This window comes from Mustela nigripes, chromosome 18 (assembly GCF_022355385.1).
Source record: "Mustela nigripes isolate SB6536 chromosome 18, MUSNIG.SB6536, whole genome shotgun sequence".
Lineage (NCBI taxonomy): Eukaryota > Metazoa > Chordata > Mammalia > Carnivora > Mustelidae > Mustela > Mustela nigripes.
Genome location: NC_081574.1, coordinates 33,114,916 through 33,133,945, shown reverse-complemented (window position 1 = coordinate 33,133,945; position 19,030 = coordinate 33,114,916).

Genomic DNA, 19,030 nt, shown 5'->3' with positions numbered 1-19,030 from the left:
CCTCGGGTGGTGAGTGTCCTCAGGTACATGAAAAGAAGGATTTACATTGAAGATACAGGAACTGCTACCTCCTTCTCTTTGAGAAATGGTGCAGCAGAAGGCTCCCTTAGATGGCAAGATTGTTGAGTACAGTTAAATACATACAAACCCAGTTTATGGATGATGGTTCCTGGAAATCTACTGGTTAATCACGGAAATTAACCATGGGAGAGTATCTAGACCTTGGTGAGCCATTCTTCGGACGGTCCTCAACTCTCCCCCATCCCGCCAAAAATTACAAACAATTTGCATACAGGAAATACATTATTTACCACAGCAGAGGAAGAAGGAATTTCTGCTCACGTAGGGCTTACTATGTCCAGAGCTTTACACACACTATTTATTATAGTTTTTTCTTTATTGCTGAGGACACAAAGGTTCAGAAATGTAAAACTGAAGCCTAGGTTTACGTAGTTGGTGAGTGGCAGGCAGAGACAGGTGTAAAAAAAATCCCGATCTGTCTGATAGGAAAATTGTGCTCTCTCTTCACCCCTGAGAATTCTTTTCATTATATGGGAATTTGTTAAACTGTGTGTTTCTTGATCAGGACTAGCTTCTAGTTAGGTAGAGTGTGTGTTTGTCTTCAGGCTCTGGTCTGAGCCTGTTCTGCCCCTGCCCACCTTCTCCTACCCTTCAGCACCACGGAGCGGTGCTGTCTGTAGGGGTGCTTAAAAGCACGTGGTCCGTGAATTTTGCAACACATCACAATCGAGGAGCTTTACGCTGGCCTGTCGAGGGCATCCCACCTTGCTGTCCCAGACGGAAAGAGATTGGAGAGGACAGGTCCCCAGAGGTAGACTTTGGCTAACGAGGTCGGACATGTCATTGGTGAGGCTTGTTTTGTGTTTCTCATGACTGGGCCACCCTTCTGGGAATGAGCCCCAGAGAAAGTATCAGCAAATCAGATTGGAAGTAGAACAGGTATCTAGAGAAATCAAGAAGGGCCCCTCTCCAATCACCAGGAAGGATCATCACTCATTTGCCGGATTAGCTGGAGACTCCCAAACCTGCCAGCCTCCATCTGGGGGAGGTTCTGCCGCCTGAGCACTGGGGCCTGCCTGGGAGCTGGTGATTTAGACCAGAGGATTTTATGGTCTGAAAATGGCTTTAAAATTTGTTTGGAATTACCCAGAGCACATTTTAAACACTTCAATTGCTGTCTTCATATTTTTTAGTATTTGCAATTTACCTTAATACAATTCTTCCTCTATCTCTCCCAGCACGTCCCTCATACCTCTGTCTTTCCTCTGGCCCTCTGGAAAGGCTTCAGGCTTCAGCATTTCCCAGGCCCACCGGAGATCAGGAAGGGGTTCACCCCTGTTGCCTGAAGCCACTCCCTCTCCTGGGTTGTTTTTCTCGCTTTGTTCTGGATTGAATAGTGTTCAACCACTTTCTTTACTCTTTCCTTCCTTCCCTCCTTCTTTCCTTCTAGGCCGAGAATCTGGAACCTCAGAATATGACCTTATTTGGACATAGGGTCCTTGTAAATATAATGAGTGAAGATGAGGCCCTCCCGGATTGGTGTGGGGGGGCTCAATCCAATGACTGGTACTCTTATAGGAAGAGGACAGGACACAGGTCACATGAAGACCAAGGCGGAGTTGGAGAGACATGGCTACCCACCAAGGCATGCCAAAGCTTGCCGGGAGCCACCAGGAGCTGGAAAAGTGAGGAAAAATGTTTCCCTAGGACCCTAGGAGCAAGAATGTGTAGACCACCTCTGTTTCGGAGCCTCCAAAACTCTGAGACGATATATTCCTGTTGTGTGAAGTCACTCAGTTTGGGTCATTTGTTACTGAGGTGATGGGAAGCTAACACAGCCTCTTAGATGGCTCAGGGTTTGGCCATCTCTTCCAGGGCGCCCAGAGCAAGCTCACAGAGGAAGCCCAGGAAGGTCCCCCCATATCCTGCATCCCTCGGCAGGGGCCGAGGTGTTTGCAGGGTTTAAGATCCATCCATTGTAGCCAATAGCTCCTTTCCTCCATGACTCTGGGTGTCCCTTCAGCCGGGCTGTAGGCGGGATATCCTGGAGGTATCGGCAACAGCAGAACTCTATTGTTTGTGTGAGTTGAACATATACTAAGTACCAGGCCTTCCCTGGCTATGTTATCACTTCTTCTTCTTTTCTTTTCCCTCTGTTATCGCTTATCCTTAAGTCAAATAGTCCACAAATATTTGTGGCCTGTCTCTGACTTGAGGCCCCACCTTCCTGTGTGTTGGGAATGGGAGTAGATTAGATCCTAGCTTCTCCGCCCGTCCTTAACACTTGGGCCAGATGCTCCAGGAAGTTCTTCACGATCCTCCGGACCCGACTGGACCCCGACTCTTTTTGTCACCCGCAAGCCGGCTTCTTCCACCTTGCATTCCTCTCTCCTCCCTGCCCTGTCCCCCCTTTCTCACTGTGAAGGTCTTGCTCCTGGGGGCTGTCAGAGGGGTTCTGCACATTTTCTACCTGACAGGACCTCTCCCAGAAACCCCGGAGGGAGACACCGTTAAAGTGTTTTATGTTGGGGAATAGGTTGGTTTCTACGCAATAAAAACCAAAGCCATTGAACAAGCAAGCTCCTGGGTGATTATTGGGACGGAGGAGATAGCTTCCATATGCCGGGTGGGTGCTCAGAGGCCAAGCCTGCATCTGTTCCCTTTGTTCTGTCAGAGAACAGAGCCAGGAGGGGGGCTGACCTCCCGATAAACCCTGAACCAGAACCCTCTGCCGGGCTTCAGGGAGGAGAGGGGGCTGGGAGCCGTGGAACAGGTCGGAGGGCAGCAACATCTGGCAGAAGGGGAGGTGGGCAGGGAGCTGGGTGACAGCGCAGCGGGGGCGAGGGGCGGGGGCCGGGCTGCCCCCTCCGTAATCAATAAACCCAGCTACTAGAGGAGATCAGAGAACCATTCATTAACGAGCTCGTTAAGTGATTGATAGGCTTAATTTTCCTGTCAAATGTGGACTTCCCTTGTAAACATGTCAATTGAGGAAAGTTCAAGCTTGTCACTTGGATTTATGGCTGGAATAACATGTAGGTGGAAAAGAGGGGCAGGTCCCCAGTGACCCATGCTGGCTGCTCTGGAAGGGCAAGGCCAGTGTATCCAGGTGCTGGCAGGGCGCTCCTCTTCTCTCCCTGCAGCTGAGACAACAATCACGGCCTCAGGGCCTCACTCTCTCATCCTCAAAGGAATGAGGGAGAGGCAATCCCACGCTGCCAGGCCTGCGCCCAGCCCCCGGCTCGAGGCTCGACTGTCTTCAGAGTGACTCACTGCTTCACCTTGAAATCCAGAGGGACAGCCCCTGTGTGGGAAAGGCTCCCCCAAGCCGTGCTTTTGGAAAACAGGTCTCCTTTCCCTTTCTAGTTGTCCCGGACCATCAAGACTGAGTGAAAATAGAAGCCGAAAGCCCCACTCTTGGGACACAAACAAGCCATCAGCTCCTCAGTGATCTGGAAAATTACTGGTGGCACTTGGGGGACAGGTTGGCGGGGAGGTGGGCACGGGTGGGGCGGGCCCCTCAAAAGGAGTGCAGGGCTGGTGGAGGGCAGCTGCGGGCAGTGGCCTAATGGGTGGTCCTGTGGGGAGCCCCTTTCTAACAGGCTCCATGTAATGCTCCGTGTTAAACTAGCCAAGCACAGTTACACTCCCCAGATGTGTAAGAAACGCAGGCCTGATATGAGGGAGCCTTTTGGATAATTGAAAATATGGTTCAAAATCTACTCTAATCCATTAGTATTATTATTGCAAAGCACGGAGTGGAGCAGACAGGATTCCCAGGGCTCCGCCGCAGTCTGCTTGAACCCGTGCTGCCTGCCCTCTTCTGTGTCAAAGTGGCCTCGGTCTGGTATCTCTAGCATGGCTGGGGACCACTGGGGCCCAGGGAACTCTGTCTTTCCCACCTTTGCATCTCCCGCAGGACACCTGGGAGGGGCCCGAGTGCGGGAGTGGCTGCCCCTTGCATGTAGCTGGACCACACAGCCCCAGGGACCCCTCTGCGCTCACGGCCCTCATCCTGGGGCATCAGGAGTTTCATTGCTGGGATCCTCGGTGCAGAGACAGTGGTGGGGGGTGGGCTTGGTGGGCAGATGACCTCTCCATGAAAACTCTGGAAGTCCTGTCCCCGCAGCACTTACCAAGTTGTGTGTGTGTGCACGCACGTGTGTGGGTGTGCTCGGCCAGGTTCTTGCAGACTGCAGCCCCTCTCTAGGCTGTCCTGGCCTTTCGTCCTATGATACAGCATCATCACATGGAAATACACGGCACACAGGAGCACGCACCACAGTATACCATCAAGTGAGGAATCAGGAGGGACACCCAATGGCTCTGGTCACCAGCTCCCCTTCGAGGTTCGACGTTTCCTCTCCGGGGAGGGGCGCCTAGGTTTAACCCTGTGGCTTGCTTACATTTTGACGTTCTCCAAGCGAGTAGTGGTCATAAGAACGGCAGAACACTCACTTTTTTGAACACTTGCCTTGTTCGAGCGCTCACCCCAGGGCTCTGCCAACACCTCTTACTCCTCACAAACCGCCAGTTTCACCCAAGGCCACACAGGGTGGCTGGGGTGGGGCCTGGCCAGCCGAGGACTACAGGCCTGGGGCTGGGCCACCTCTCTGCTGTGTTCCTTCCGGGCAACCCACAGCCACGCCAGCATTACGAAATTGCCACGTTTGGTCTATCGGTCAGAAATCGGGGTGTCTGTTTTGATGGCAGGATCTCTGAGCGCCCAATGGCAGGGAGTTTTTGAAATATGTTTAGTTTCAGACCCACAGGCCCATTTTTCTTCCTTATCTAAGTGCTGGTGGATAATAGGAGCTATATTACTGCTATAATGGGCTCTTGAATTGAGCCCCTGGAGAGGCGCCAGGACCAAGTTTGGACACAGTGAAGGCCCGGTTGGAAGGAGTTGCTTGGGGAGCTGGAGGCTCATCAGTCCTGGAGCCGCCTTCTGGCAGCCCCATGGACCCTCACTTTCCTTTAATGCAGTCAAGGCCACTGAACCCAGGCCCAGATGGCCTCCCTCCATATGCTATTGTGTTCCAGCCTGTAATTATTAATTATTACGATTCAAGTAATATCTATTATTTATTGAGCACCTACTCAGTGCCAGGGACAGCCCAAGCTACTTGACATATGCTCTTTCAATAACCATGGCCATGACACTAGCCCTTAGGAACCCTGTCATTTCTGTTTACAGATAAAGAAACTGAGGTTTAGAAAGTGTAAAATGACTTTCCCAAGGTTGGAGGTAAGGGCCTCTTCTCATTCTACCAAACTCCACTGCCTCCTATTCTCAGACCTCCAGAGCCCTCTCCCTTCCCGTCCTCTGGTCTAACCGTCCTCTCCACTGATACATTTCCAAACACAGCAGCAAGGAGTATAGATCTCAGCCCCCAGGCTGCTCTTTTTTTCTGACCCAGTGTCTTTCCAAACAGACAAAAGAATCTTTGCACTCTGATGGGACAGGAGGGGCTCTTGGCCCTGTGGTTGGCCTGTGTGTCTGGGCATAGTTCCTAGCAGTCATTCCCCAGGGAACTGAGGGATGGCTTCTAGTCCAACAGATATGCCTCCTTAACAGGTTCCCTTAGCCTGCAGAAAGCAGTGGCACATTCTGTGGCTTCCAGACCCATAGGCCCCTTCCCCCACCTCCGGACTCTGGTCTGCATCTCCCCAGAGCACTGGATACTGCTTCCCCGTGCCCCTGATCCCTGCATGGGGCATTCAGTGTGGGGTCCGAGCATCCTCTCTCCCAGGGGCTTTCCCTTTTAGAGAAAGAAGCAAGAAGGTGTGCCCTTCATTCATTAAATACATCTTGCGGCTCTTCTCGGCCTGGTATGTCCTTGAACCCAAGCATTTTCATGCAAAGAGGACTTTGATGAACTGCCCTGTTTCAAAGAGACAGGGAGATTCTTCAGCTTGCATGAAGTAGTTGGAAAGTCCCAAGCTCCCCCGTGCTGCTGGGAGCCCCTGGGAGCCAGCAAGTGAGATGAATTAGAAGCCTAGAGCAAAATATTTGGTTTCATGCAATTTAGTTTCTTTCTACTACTTGCTTAAAATTCTGTGGAACAATTAAATCTTAAAAGTGTCTTGTGAATGCCTTGGGCTGCCTTCTCCTTCAGGTTTATTGATTGTATTTGATATCACTCACAAGAGCGAGATTTTTTTTTTTTTTTGTAACATTTAATAAGACCGCTGGGTTGGAACCCAGAAAGAGAAAGTCCGCCACATCAGAGAGCACCTGAGCTCTGACAGCAGGCTCAGCATACGGGAAATCTCTCATCATTCTCTCAACTTCCTGAGGTTGCCTTTGAATCCAGGCCTCCCTTGGCTGGGCCCAGTGAGGAAATAGTCACGAAGGGAGGTTTGGTGTCCCTGCCCTTGCAGTATAGATTATCACTGGGAAGAAAGCAGAGGATACCCCAGACAAAAAAGGTTAAGGACCCGTTAGGCAGACAGATAAACACAAATGGGTAGAAGGATCCTCTCCCTGCCTCCAGCCCTGCAGAACGACGATGGCTGATTTCCCACTAAGCATTGGCAGCATACCTTGAATTGGACTTGCAACTTTTTGTAAGTTGTAATCAAACCCAGTGTCTTCACTCCAGGTGACTCAGGAGTAGAGGACTCACCGAAGGTAGAAAACCACCATACACAAGTGCTTATTTCATTTTTGTCTGACCTCCTCTTGGTAGGTTGTTCACTCAGGCTTCTTCCAAACTGTGGGCTTTGAGATGCCTGAGCTCGGGCAGACCAGAGTGAGTTCACAGCCTCGATGCCGCCGATTCTGCGGGGACTGTAGCCTGAACTTTTTTTTTTTTTTAAATCAGGTGAAAATCTGTTTTAGAATAATAAAACCTACAAGCTGCCTCCTGTCTGTCCTGTTAGATCGGCGACCTTCCCACTCCATTTCAGTGTGGAGGTGTCCTTAGAAGCTTAACACCCGCGGCCCCTGCAAAGATGGGAAGGAATATTTCTCAGCAAAAGAGGAAATGAGGGGGTGAGAAGGAGGGGGTAGAAGCAGGGTTGCGCTGTGCTTTGATGGCCTTGTATTTTCATGCCCCGAGAAAGAAGGATTTGAGCTGCAGCACTCAATACAGAGCCGCGATCTGTGGTCGGAGGAATGCGGCGCATCTGCCTTTTATAGGTTTGGAATGAAAAATGTTTTTAATTAAGGAGTGGAATTGGGGCTTTTCGTCTTGCCACATGCTACGTACCTGTCAAACCTGCTGGATGGGAATCCAGGGCTGACCTCTCACCCCCACCTACTTTAACCAAAGAGTCCTGGGAGCGCGCAGAGCACCAGTGAGCACCTGAGCAAGTCTGAAAGGCTGTTTCTGGGGTCACGCTCATCATCACACAGGACGCACCCCCGTGCGGAGCGCTCTCCCCTGGCTTCAGCATGGGTGACTTGCAACAGGATTCCAGCCACCTGGCTTGGGAAGGAAGGGTGGGTCCCTGTCATTGTTGGCTGTGGACCGAGACTGGGAGCCAGGAAGGCTTAGGGATGCAGTGAAGCCAGAAAAGCAAAGAGGAAAAATCATGACAATAAAAAAAAAAAACAAAAAAAAAACCCTAGAAATACAACATTTTTAAAGGAAAGCAAAACTCAAAGGGTCATGCTCTGTTGCAATATTCTGATTTGAAACGAGCCCCGGGCCGTACCCTACTCTCCCGGCCTCCCAACTCTGCCCCACGGATAGAAATCTCTGTGAGGGAAGGAAAATCATTTGGTGAAGGTGACAGCTCTCTGTTGGAGACGCTAGGAGGCAGCGAGGCTTGATAGCATCTTTAGGGAATTTCAGAAGCCAGCAAACGGAAGGAGCTATAGTAAGAAGCCACCGTTCTCTCCTGGTGATTAGCTAGATGTTAGCCGAGCTTAGTTTCTGGAGCTCCCCCCCCCCCCCCCCCCCCCCCCACTTTTTGTTTGTTTGTTTCAAATCCCTGTCAGCATAACGTGGTGCTTCCATGTGAGGTATGACTCTTGCCATAAATATGGGAAGGAGCCCTCTGGGAATTAAGTCAAGGGCTAGCAATCTTTGTAGGTAGTTTGAGTCATGCCTCAGAGCAGGAGAATGGCCCAAGTCTCCATGCTTTTTCAGACCCCAACACTCTATGCAGGGCTGTGGCTTCCCTTCGGTTAACTCACCTTCCTTCCTTTCTTGCCTTGTGAAAGGTTATGGGAATCCTTGGAGACCCGAGAAGGCCTCCCTTAATTCCTTTCCAGGCCCTAAGGATTCACTCCCACCCCTTTATACGTTAGTACAAGTTGAAAAAAATTTTGATATGACATTAAGCATGCACATGTTGAAATCCCCCCACCCCCAGTTTTCTAATTTAATTTTGGATAAGCTCACCAAAACTGAACTGCTGTCTCTCCCCCTGGCTCCTCGGCCTCTCCCTTCGTGTTTTTGTTCTGCAGCTTCTTGACACGGGTGTTTAACCGCACCGTGGTTCTAGCTCTGGGTACAGTTCGAATGTCACCTCCTTGGGAAAGGCTGTCACCTTCTTGCTGGGCAGAAATAATAACTCCTCTGTTGTGCTTGGGTCGTGGAACCCTTTCTGGTCTCCCTTCTCTTGTCGTCCACCCCACAGACATGGCAGAGGAGGGTGTGCTCTTATCCTGCTGGATCTCATTTAGCTCTCGACGTGTCTGTCTTCCCTGCCAGACAGGGACTTCAGGGCGGGGATGCGGCCATGCGGCCCTGTGTCTCCACTGTTCAGCCCCGCTTCTGGCCCATGGAAAATGCTCGATATGTGTTGAAAGGAGTTGAGTTCAGCTCAGAGGAATGAAAAGAGTAAGAGAAAAAACACGGAAGATTTTTGGAGTATTGGTGGAGAAGAGGTTTTTTTGGTTGGTTGGTTGGTTGGTTTTTAGAGTGAGGGCATGAGTGGGGTGGAGGGTGGGGCAGAGGGGGGGGGAGAGAGGATCTCAAGCAGGCTCCCCGCTCAGCGCAGAGCCTGGCATGGGGCTCCATCTCACGACCCTGAGATCATAACCTGAGCTCAAATCAAGAGTCAGATGTTTAACTGACTGAGCTACCCAGGCGCCCCTAGAAGTGATTCTTGCTCATAGACGGAAGACGTTCTGGGGATCCTCTGCCACTGTTGAAGGCAAGGGCAGGAGTGACTGACTAACTATACAGCCCTCATATAAATTATTTGTATACATCTCATCATTGATCCATACCTGTTGTTTACCCCCATGGTAAACTAACTGTTCACGCTTCAGAAAGTGACTGAACACATTACATTGAATTGGTTTCATTTCAGTTATTAGACTTAGTGCATTTCTTTTATGATTATGGACAGGAAATTGTGACTGGGTTTTTATCGCATGCCATGTCAGGCATTGTATTATAGCTGGCAGAAATAACTGCTAACATTTATTGAGCCCTTACTATGTGCCAGCCATTCTTTTAAGCGCTTTACATGTATTAACTTATTTACTTGATACAACAAACCTATATGCAGCTCAAACATCCATCTATAATTGATGCTATTATCTTGCACGGCTGCAAATAAAAATTTCATAATATCCTATAAGCATATGGATAGCAATACAGTGGGGAATCTGGAGAGAAGGCACTGAACCCTTGTGATTTAGTGAGAGTGTTTATCAAATCCACATAATCATGAATTCAGTTTGATGGCTTAAGAAACAAATGTTGACACGTGGACTCATAAACATTATAACTTGGGGGGAAAATGGGGTCTAATGTCATCACTGTGGTGTCAGAGCGTTGGTCAGAGTCTCAGTGAGAGAGAGAAGGAGAGAACCTAGCCCCGTCTTTTGCCTTCAGCACTTTCCCCTCGCCTGATGAGAGGGAGCGGGGACAGACCCCATTGATTCATCCCAAGATGGTGGGTCTGTGTGTCTGAAGAACGAGAGAAGTGTTAGCTTATGGGAATTTTCTTCACTAAATTCCTAGGAGAAGTGTGTATTTTGCCCCTCGCCATTATCAAGAGGTGGTAATTCTTGCTATTAAGTCAAAACGTAGGACTTGAAGGATTCCTAGATCAAGAGGCTATGGCACCTTGCTTTCTGTTCTTTTTTTTTTTTTTTTTAAAGATTTTATTTATTTATTTGACAGGCAGAGATCACAAGTAGGCAGAGAGGCAGGCAGAGAGAGAGGAGGAAGCAGGCTCCCTGCTGAGCAGAGAGCCCGATGCGGGGCTCGATCCCAGGACCCTGGGATCATGACCTGAGCTGAAGGCAGAGGCTTTAACCCACTGAGCCACCCAGGTGCCCCTTGCTTTCTGTTCTTGAACCAAGTTAATTTTTGGCAACACTGAGTGAAAAAGGAGGTTGTCTTTGCACAGCACAAAACAGGGCCTTGCTATGAGTTTGGTGAGTGAAGCAGCGGATACCTTTGTAGCCTACACAGGCACTGTGATGGCAATTTGCTAGCTTATTATGTTAGGTTCACACCCTATTAGTATTTATTTTAGTTAATATAATGCAATTAGAGTGTAATCATATCAGTAGCTTTCAGATCATGTCAAAAAAACAAAAGTTACTGAAACACCAGTGCTAATGGAAAGTGATGGAAAGTAGTGAAGGTTGCGACGCTTGCGTTGAGTGAGGCATGAAAGGAAAGTTGGGGAGTGGGTAGAGTCGGAGAATCAGGTCTTTGGCTTCTTCTGAGATTCCTGTTCAAGTGCTCATAGACTCAAGGAAGCTCAAGTAAGTGGTTCTCTTCCTTATGGGACCGTGATCCTTTTACTGTTTCTTGAGACAAAGCTCTCTGTCTGGATGTGTCCAAAAAGGTGGCCTTGAGGTCCATAACATTTTAATAAAGATGGAGACGGAGCTCTAATTCCAGCTTTTCTTAAGTGTCTGTGAGACTTAGGGCAGCCTTCTACCTTCTCTTGGCCCTTAGGGCTCACCTGTACAACAGGGAAGGTGGCCTGGATAATTGTAAGATCCCTTGGCTCTGTTTAATGATGCCACGATATAATGACACATGACTTCTCAGAGCCTGAGCTGAGCTGTGAGACATGTCTGCTGACCCCATTTTTCTGTTTCCTTTTTTTTTTTCCTGCCTAGAGCAACCCCAAAGCTGCCCAGAAGAGGCCCTGTACTTCAGAACTGTGCAAACTGTTGAGACCATTCATTGCTCTGTAGCCCTATTCCAACAGCTCTTCTAGGACCTTGGTGGGCAAATATTTGCCTCAGAGTATATTAAGCCTTTGTGAGGCCTGGGTTTCCCATCCTTCAGCTCTTTTCCCAAGCGCCTGGCTGACCCTGCTTTTTCCCACCTCTTAAGGGGTGGATGGGTGAGTCAGGCAGGTAGAAAGTTCTGGAAATGAAGCCAAGTGAAGAGGAAAGAGTAGTTGAAGGGCCAGATACTGTTTCCCAAGAGCACTTTCGTTTGTGAGGCCTGAAGACAGCCCAGTGGCGGCTCTAGTTCTGGCTCCCTCATGGAAGGGTGTGGAGCTTTCTCCAGGCCCTTGTCCAACTTTTGGATTCTTTGGTGTCACTGAAGCATTGCCACAAGAAGCTCATTGTTTGAGGTTTGTTAGGTATGGCGCAACTCTGAGGAAATAATTAACACTTATTTCTGAGGAGAAGCTTCCAGCCAGATCTGCACTTGTGGTGGCGCATACATCTCGCAAAGAATTGTTATTTAAGCAATAATCCTTGAGAAATTGGTCGTTACCCGCATTAAACGACTCAGCCCATTGCCAAGGATGGTTAACGCTCTAATAAACTGGTCATTAACTGCAGTAACAATGAATTTCGAGGGGATTATTGCTATTATAAACCTTAATCAATGGTTTATAACAGCAATAATGTGGTCCTTTCTCTTAATGGTAAGTAGGGCAGCTTGCACCATCGCCTTGAAAATGCTTTTGTGGTGGCTGATAAGTCAGAGGGGAGGCCTTCCAAGTGCCGCCCACTCTTCGGAAACACACCCGGGAAGGCGAAAGACGCCTCCGGGGCTCCCAATGGCCCCGTGCTCTGTTCTTCCGGGATCGGGTGTAGAACAAGGAGCAGTATGTGTGTGTGTGTGAGGGGGTGGGGTTCTCTTTCAACCTCCCCCCATTACTAACCCAGCGAGGTGCTGGGCATGGGCACTCCTGGGCGTGCCCAGCCAGCATGAGATTCAGCACTAAGGACACACCTCAGTCTGGGCTTCCTCATGAGTGGAGGAAGAAGAAGTGACCATCTGCTTAGTGGGATACGGTCTGCTGTAAGTTCGGTTCTGTCACTGTCTTGTGATGCGGCTCCAGAGAAATCACATCACTTTTATGATCCTCTGAAAGATGGAGCTTGGAATCAATGACTTCTTAAGTCCTTTTCTGATGTAACGCTCTGTGGTTCTTTTCATAATATTGACATTTTATATTAGAATACCATTATAGGGTAATAATAATAACAATAATAATTAAGTTACATAACGCTTGGCGTTGTTCTCAGTTGTTGGCATATATTATGTCACTGAATCCTTACAACAATGCCACTTCTACTACAGAGGACCTTGAGGCAGAAGAAACTAAGAAACTTGTCTAAGCCACAGAGTGGGATTTGAATACGGGGAGTCCAGAACCTGTGCTCTGGCTCCTTACTCTCACCCTCTCTCTAGAAATCCCCCTTCTTTATTCCAGTTTAACCTAACATCCTTTCAAGTAGGCTGGCTGGGCTGCCATATTGGTTTTACAAGTGAGGCAGCCAAGATTCCGAGAACTGAGGGAACCTGTTCAGGTTGATGTGGGGGTCTGAGTCCCACTCAGACAGGCCTTCTGCTTCTGGCTGTGTACGAGTTAGGGAGCTGTTCTGGGAGCTTCCAGACCAGGGCCTTCTCTCTCCAATGAAGTAGACTGCACACAGCTCAGTGCCAGACTCCTTGACATTTGGGACTTCCTCCCACAAAAGTAAGGCAAAGATTCATACCCTCCTACATCACTGAAGCATGTCCCGGGGGGCAGGTGGTCTGATCTGTTTTCCAGCCTAGAATTGGTTAAAATGCATAGGAAAACAGACATTGCAGTAGACCTTGGGTGGCAAGGGCATTTGAGTTTTTTTGTTTTTTTTTTTTTTTTAAGATTTTACTTATTTATTTGACAGGCAGAGATCACAAGTAGGCAGAGAAAGAGAGAGGGAAGCAGGCTCCCTGCTGAGCCTGCTCGATCCCAGGACCCCAGGATCATGACCTGAACTAAAGGCAGAGGCTTTAACCTTCTGAGCCACCGAGGCACCCAAGGGCATTTGAGTTTTTAAAATTTTTTTTTTTTACTATGGAAAATTGAACACATATACAGAAGGAGAATATAACACCCCCCACCACGTGACCATCACCAATTCTAGCAATTATCAGTTCATGGTCCCTCTTGTTTCCTCCAGCCAGCTCTCCCCCGTCCCCTTTCCCCGTACATTATTTTGGAGTAAATCACGGATGTCAAACCATTTCTTCGGTTATCGCTTCAGTATGCATCTGTAACTGTTAAGGATCCTTTACAAGAATAATAGCCATACTGTAATTCAGCCGTAAAAATTAACAATAATTTCTTAATGTACTTCAACACTGAGTCAGATTTCAAATTTCCCAGATTATCTCATACATGTATTTGGGTTTCCGGCTTGCTCCAGCTACTCGCATGCTCTGGGACCTAAGACAGATTCGAGTGGGAAGCGCAGCCAGTGGGCTCCTTCTCTTCTGTCACCCACCACTAGGTGCTAGAAGCAAGGTCTCTGAAGCATTAGTAGACTTTTCAATGCAGTGTCTCTTAATATGCCACGCTGTCATGCCCAGTTCTCCTCTGCAGACCCCTGGGAGGAACCTTCGAGAAGCTGTCCCATAGTGTGCCCTTTTGAGTTTGACCTTCTTTTCGTCTGGCACACTCCAGAGAGCAGATTTGTTCTGGGAAATGGAAGGAGGGAGAAAGCAATCCTTCACGCCAGGACCCCCTCCCTGCCAGGCAGTCTGTCTGCGGAGGGAAGAGGTGCCTCTTGGTGACCTTTCTCCAGAAGACGAACAGAGAGGCTGCTGGCGGCCTTTACACCATTGGTGAAATGATGCTCCCTGCCTTAGGCTGGCCTCGAGGTAATCTGGCCATATTGCAGGACACCACTCTGGTCCCCTCTTTCCTGGGTCTTGTGGGTTCTCACCCCAACTCTGCCGCAGCCCCACCGGGACTCCATTTCCTCATGAGCAAAGGAGGGGGACCAAACTGGATATGCCCTAGGAGGGTGTGGAGAAACATCGGGGGGCTTTTTCAAACTGTATTTTCTTCTGGAATTTATATATGGCTTGGGGGTGAGGGTGGGAACATCTTCCCTGTGTTTGATCACCCCACCACTCTCCCTCTCCACCCACACCGGATTTTGGAGGAAAGATTGGCCAAGGTTGCTTGGTGTGTTACCATTCTCCAATGCCAGGGTTTTGCCAAATTTACCAATATGTTTCCTTCCTGCAGGACCAAAAGGGCCTTGTCTGCTGGAGAAAGCTTGGGACAGTGACTCTTGGAGTGAGAGGTCGCCCTGAATGGCCTTTAGTGGGGCTCATTTTCAAGGTTTTTCCTGGAGCTCCAGGTTCTTTTCTGTAAGATGTGTTTAACCCCAGCGCCTGGAGTCTGGTGGGGATTGGGGTTGCGAGGGGCTAATTCATACACATGGCAGCCCAGGGCACGGGAATCAGGATGCTGTAAGAACGGGAAGACCCACCAAATGCCTAGTCTCCTTGCCATTCTATCAGCTATGGTGCAGCCCGACCCCCCCCCCCCCCCCCCCCCCCCCCCCCCCTCCCCCCCCGCGGGGGGCCCCCCCCCCCCCCCCCCCCCCCCAAGAGTCTGACCCATCTGGGCATCGTGCTGGGTGCTCCACTAGGTGATTTGGCCTCACAGCCCCCATCCACCAGTGAGTGGGGGGCTCTAGAGGGTGTGCAGGTTCAAAAAAGGGTCCTTGCATCTTGCAGATGGGAAACATTATGGGGTGTATTCAAGGCATGCATCTAACAGCTCTACGCTGGGCTGACTCTTCCTCCCCAGCTCCTGGGGTGGGGTCAGCCTCACCAGGCTGCTTCTCTGGGCATGCCTCAGGGTCACCAGCCTCCTCCTGCTCCCCCATCCCCAGCCTTTGTAGGGAGAAACTGGTGAGGCCAGGGGCCGAGGGTGGGGGGCATAAGGAGACCGATTTGGAATAAACTGAAAAGTTTACTCTGTGCAGCAGTGAAATAAAAAAGCTCATTCGGAAAGTTAATGATTTATTTTATAGTTTCATTGTCAGGGTCACATTACTCAATAGCATTTCAAACATGTCATTTGTACAAACTATGGTAATTAAAATTTATAACATACTTCATCAGCAGCATATGAATCTTTTAGCCGGCACTCTGCTGTCATATAAACAGTGTAATTTCGGCTGCAATTCACCCTTTATTGGCTCTCATTTGTGATTTAACAGCCATCAATGACTGTGCTATAAAGAATAAATTAACCATCCGTAAACCTTACGATGACAGGGACAGTCAAATAGACTTAAGCGCCTTCCGCCCGGCTCTTGGAGCCAACAGAGAGCAGGTGAAGGCCAGGTACTCGCCAGGCCTTCTGCTCAGGCGACGTTCCGGGTTCCTGCTGCCTCCTCTCCCTGGGATGGCTCCTGGCTGGCCCCGAGGTCCTGCTAGCGACCATGGGCAGAAGTATCTCCCCTTCTGGTCCCAGGGTGGGGAGAAGAGCAGGGACCGGCTCCTTCACAGACCCAGCCGAGACGTCGATGCCCAGGGAAGATCCTTCCATATTACCTACCAGTAATCATCCAGTGAGAGCATTTGGAAATGTGTGGGGGCACTTTTGGTTGGTCTGGTGACCCAGTGAGGGAACTCCGGGCATGAGCTAGTCGGTATCAGAAATGCTAAGTCCTGCGATAAGCAGATCTTGGACTCCCCTAGAGACCTCCAGTGCCCCCACTGAGCCACATGGAGTCCCACCTCGTCCTTCTGTCAGGAGGGAACAGGCCAGGAGAGGGGCAGGGCCTTGCTGCCCCTGCACAGGCTCTCAGGGCAGAGCAGGGTGAGAATCTAGGATGAGCAGTCTGAAGGTGACAACTCGTGGGCAGGTCTGGCCAGCTCTCGGGGAGTGACAGTCAGGATGGATTGGGAACACTGCTTCCCCGAGGGCCACACTCCCAGGCACCCCCCTCGGAGAGGGTGGTCAGGGCGCTCTGCCTGGGCCCCACGGCTGACACTGTACACAGCTCATAAATGAAGTGGATTGGATTTGTTACTGAGACGTCTCCAAGGAGCCTGGGTCACGCAGGCCAATAAAATTGGCCTCATAAATTCATCCTGACATGCAGGATTACTCCAGCCCGCTGAGGTCACCTTCCTGCCCTGATTTATTGCCAGCCTATGGGTTAATAATACTGTTTACTGAGTGTTCCCGTCTTGTTCCTCCGCTTCCCCTCCCCTTCTTGGAGCAGATACCGATCAAAGAGTCCCTCTGGAGGGGTGTGGCGGATGAAACGAAGGGGTGGGGGCCACGGGGGCGAAGTGTTTCATTCCGTGCTGTTTTCAAGCAATACTTTTTTGGTGGTGGTTCTTTTTTGAGAATTTCCCTGCAGCCATTCCTGGCTAGGGCTTCGTTTGGAGTTTTACCTGAATAAAGGTAGTTGCGGGAGAGGCGGGGGCTCTCCCAGTATCCCGTGCGTACTTGCGACATTCGTTAAGAAGCTACTTGTCTGTTCCCTCCTAGCCACGGAGTGGCCTATTCCTTGCGCTTCTCCTTGGGGAGTCTCCGCTTCGCGGTGTTATCAGACTTCGCGCTGATACAGAAAAGACCGCAGAGTCGGCGTATCTGTGCTTTCTCTTCCAGGGATCGGAGGGTATAGGTGCCAACGATACGGAGAATCCTTCCACGATGCCTTTGCAAAGCCCTCCCCAGCCTGATATTCTCTTCCCTGCTTTTTAGTATTTATTTACAAGCTTCCCAGGGTTCCATTCTGGGTTTGCTGGCTATCGTTTGAACAATCTAGAAAAAACAAACACACCAAACAGACAAGAAAGTAAAGATGAGATCAGTTGCTCTTAAAATATTTCCCTACGCACAAGTCGTCTGGAAAACGGAGTCAGCCCTCCTTGGCATAGCAGCCCTGCTGAGGTTAACCCCCCAAGAGGCCTGCTGAAGGTCAGGTAGGAGACCCAGCACACACCAGGTAAACCGTGAGACCAGCGGCAAAGGTGACTTTCATCAGGCCTGCATGCCCCAGGCACACGGAGCCTGTGAGGACAGAGGGCAGAGCTCTAGGTGGGACACATTATCTTTAAGTAAATTAGCAAACAATTATTGAGCAATTTCTCAGGGAGTTTCAAAACCTCAGGAATTAGTCTCTGCCCTCAAGGTTCTTAGAGTCGACTGGTGAATCAGAGTGAACGACTCTCCAACCATTTTAGTGATGGAGGCACAGGGAACTGTAGTGAACAAGGGGAAAGAGGTGGTTCCAAGTGGGGCAGAGCCTGGGTGTGGTCTGGGGGCTCGGCGTTCGCTTATTCAGTCTCCCCGGGAACCAGGCCTCCAACCAGTCCCTGCCTCCCTGCTGTGTGGAAACTTGCGTCAGCTGCTGCGCGGGGGCTGATTCGTTACCCGCCTCCTTTCCAGGGACCTTTCTATGCTCTCTTTCTCCAGGGTCTCCCCCCAACCACGGGCCCCCCTCCAGCCCTGTGGATGTGCCCTGGGAGAGCATTTGGAAGACAAAATCACTTCTTGGAGAACCCGGGTCTGCTTCTACGATCGGAAGGCCCAGCAGGCCTGCATGGGAGGCCACGCAGCTGGGGACCCGATGTTGCTGTTATCAGCCAAAGCCGGCCTGGAGCCATACCTGGCCGCTCGGCGGTTACAGGGCTTAGAGAAGTCGTGTTTGGACACTGTCAGGCCCCAGCTGAGGGAGCAAGGAGAGGAAGCGAGGAGACTGCGGTTTTGTCATAGGGAGAGTGAGCCGGAAGGCTCGTGTCCGTGGTGGCCCCGGGGCCACATGAGTCTCATCGGTTTGCTTCCAGTAGTTACTAGCCCTCCCTCTGGGCCCATAGGGCTCTGCCAAGGAGGGAAGGGGATAAACAGATCCCCTGGCGAGGTGATAGGTACTTTCACAAATGCCGCCTCCTTTCCTTTCGTAGCATCCCTGACAGGTGGGCATTGTTGTTGGGTTTGTTTTTTTTTTTTTTTTCTTAAACCCGTGGGGAGATCCACTTAGAGAAGCTTAGCGATGGGGTCAAGGTCGTCTATCTAGTAAATCATTTGGACCCAGGCCTGTCTGACCCTGAAGGCCACACTCTTTAAAATCATATCAGCCTCTACGAGGAAGCGGACACGGACATGAAGACGTTGGGTCAGTTTCAGAGCCGGCTGGTGTCACGGCTGATCTTGAACCCGAGTCCTCTCCCGCTTCTCCCTGCTGTTCTCTACCTGACCCGCAGGAGGTCCATCAAAAGTGAACACTTGTCCTCCCCAGAACACCCCAAGCTTTGGGGAAGAGTAAATACTGCTACAGTGGAGATTTTATATATAAAAAAATTATATATATTTATAATATATATTATACAATATTATATATATTGTATATAATAATATATAATATAATTACATAATAATATATAATAACACAATATATTATAAAAATATAATATTTATATATTATAATATAATATAATATTATATATAATATTATATATATATAAAATCTCCAATTCAATTATATATAATTGAATTGGAAACAAAGCTAGCTCTAGTCCTTGGGCTCAGTGGCCTGAGTGGGCACAGTAGGACGGTAGCTGCAACTATGTCCGTGCCTCAGCTGTACCTTTCCTCCCTGCAGCTTTGTTAAGAATTTTCATGGCCCTGCTGCTTATGCCTGTTCCTGTCACAGCCGCATCCCTGTGTTTGCCACAGGGACAACAGTCCCTGTGTAGTTATTGGCCCATGGCAGTCTTGGCAACGGCTGGGTACAAAGGGTCTCCTATTGCCAACAACAAACAAAACAAAACAACTCCCTCCACGAGATCTGGGGAAGTGGTTTGCT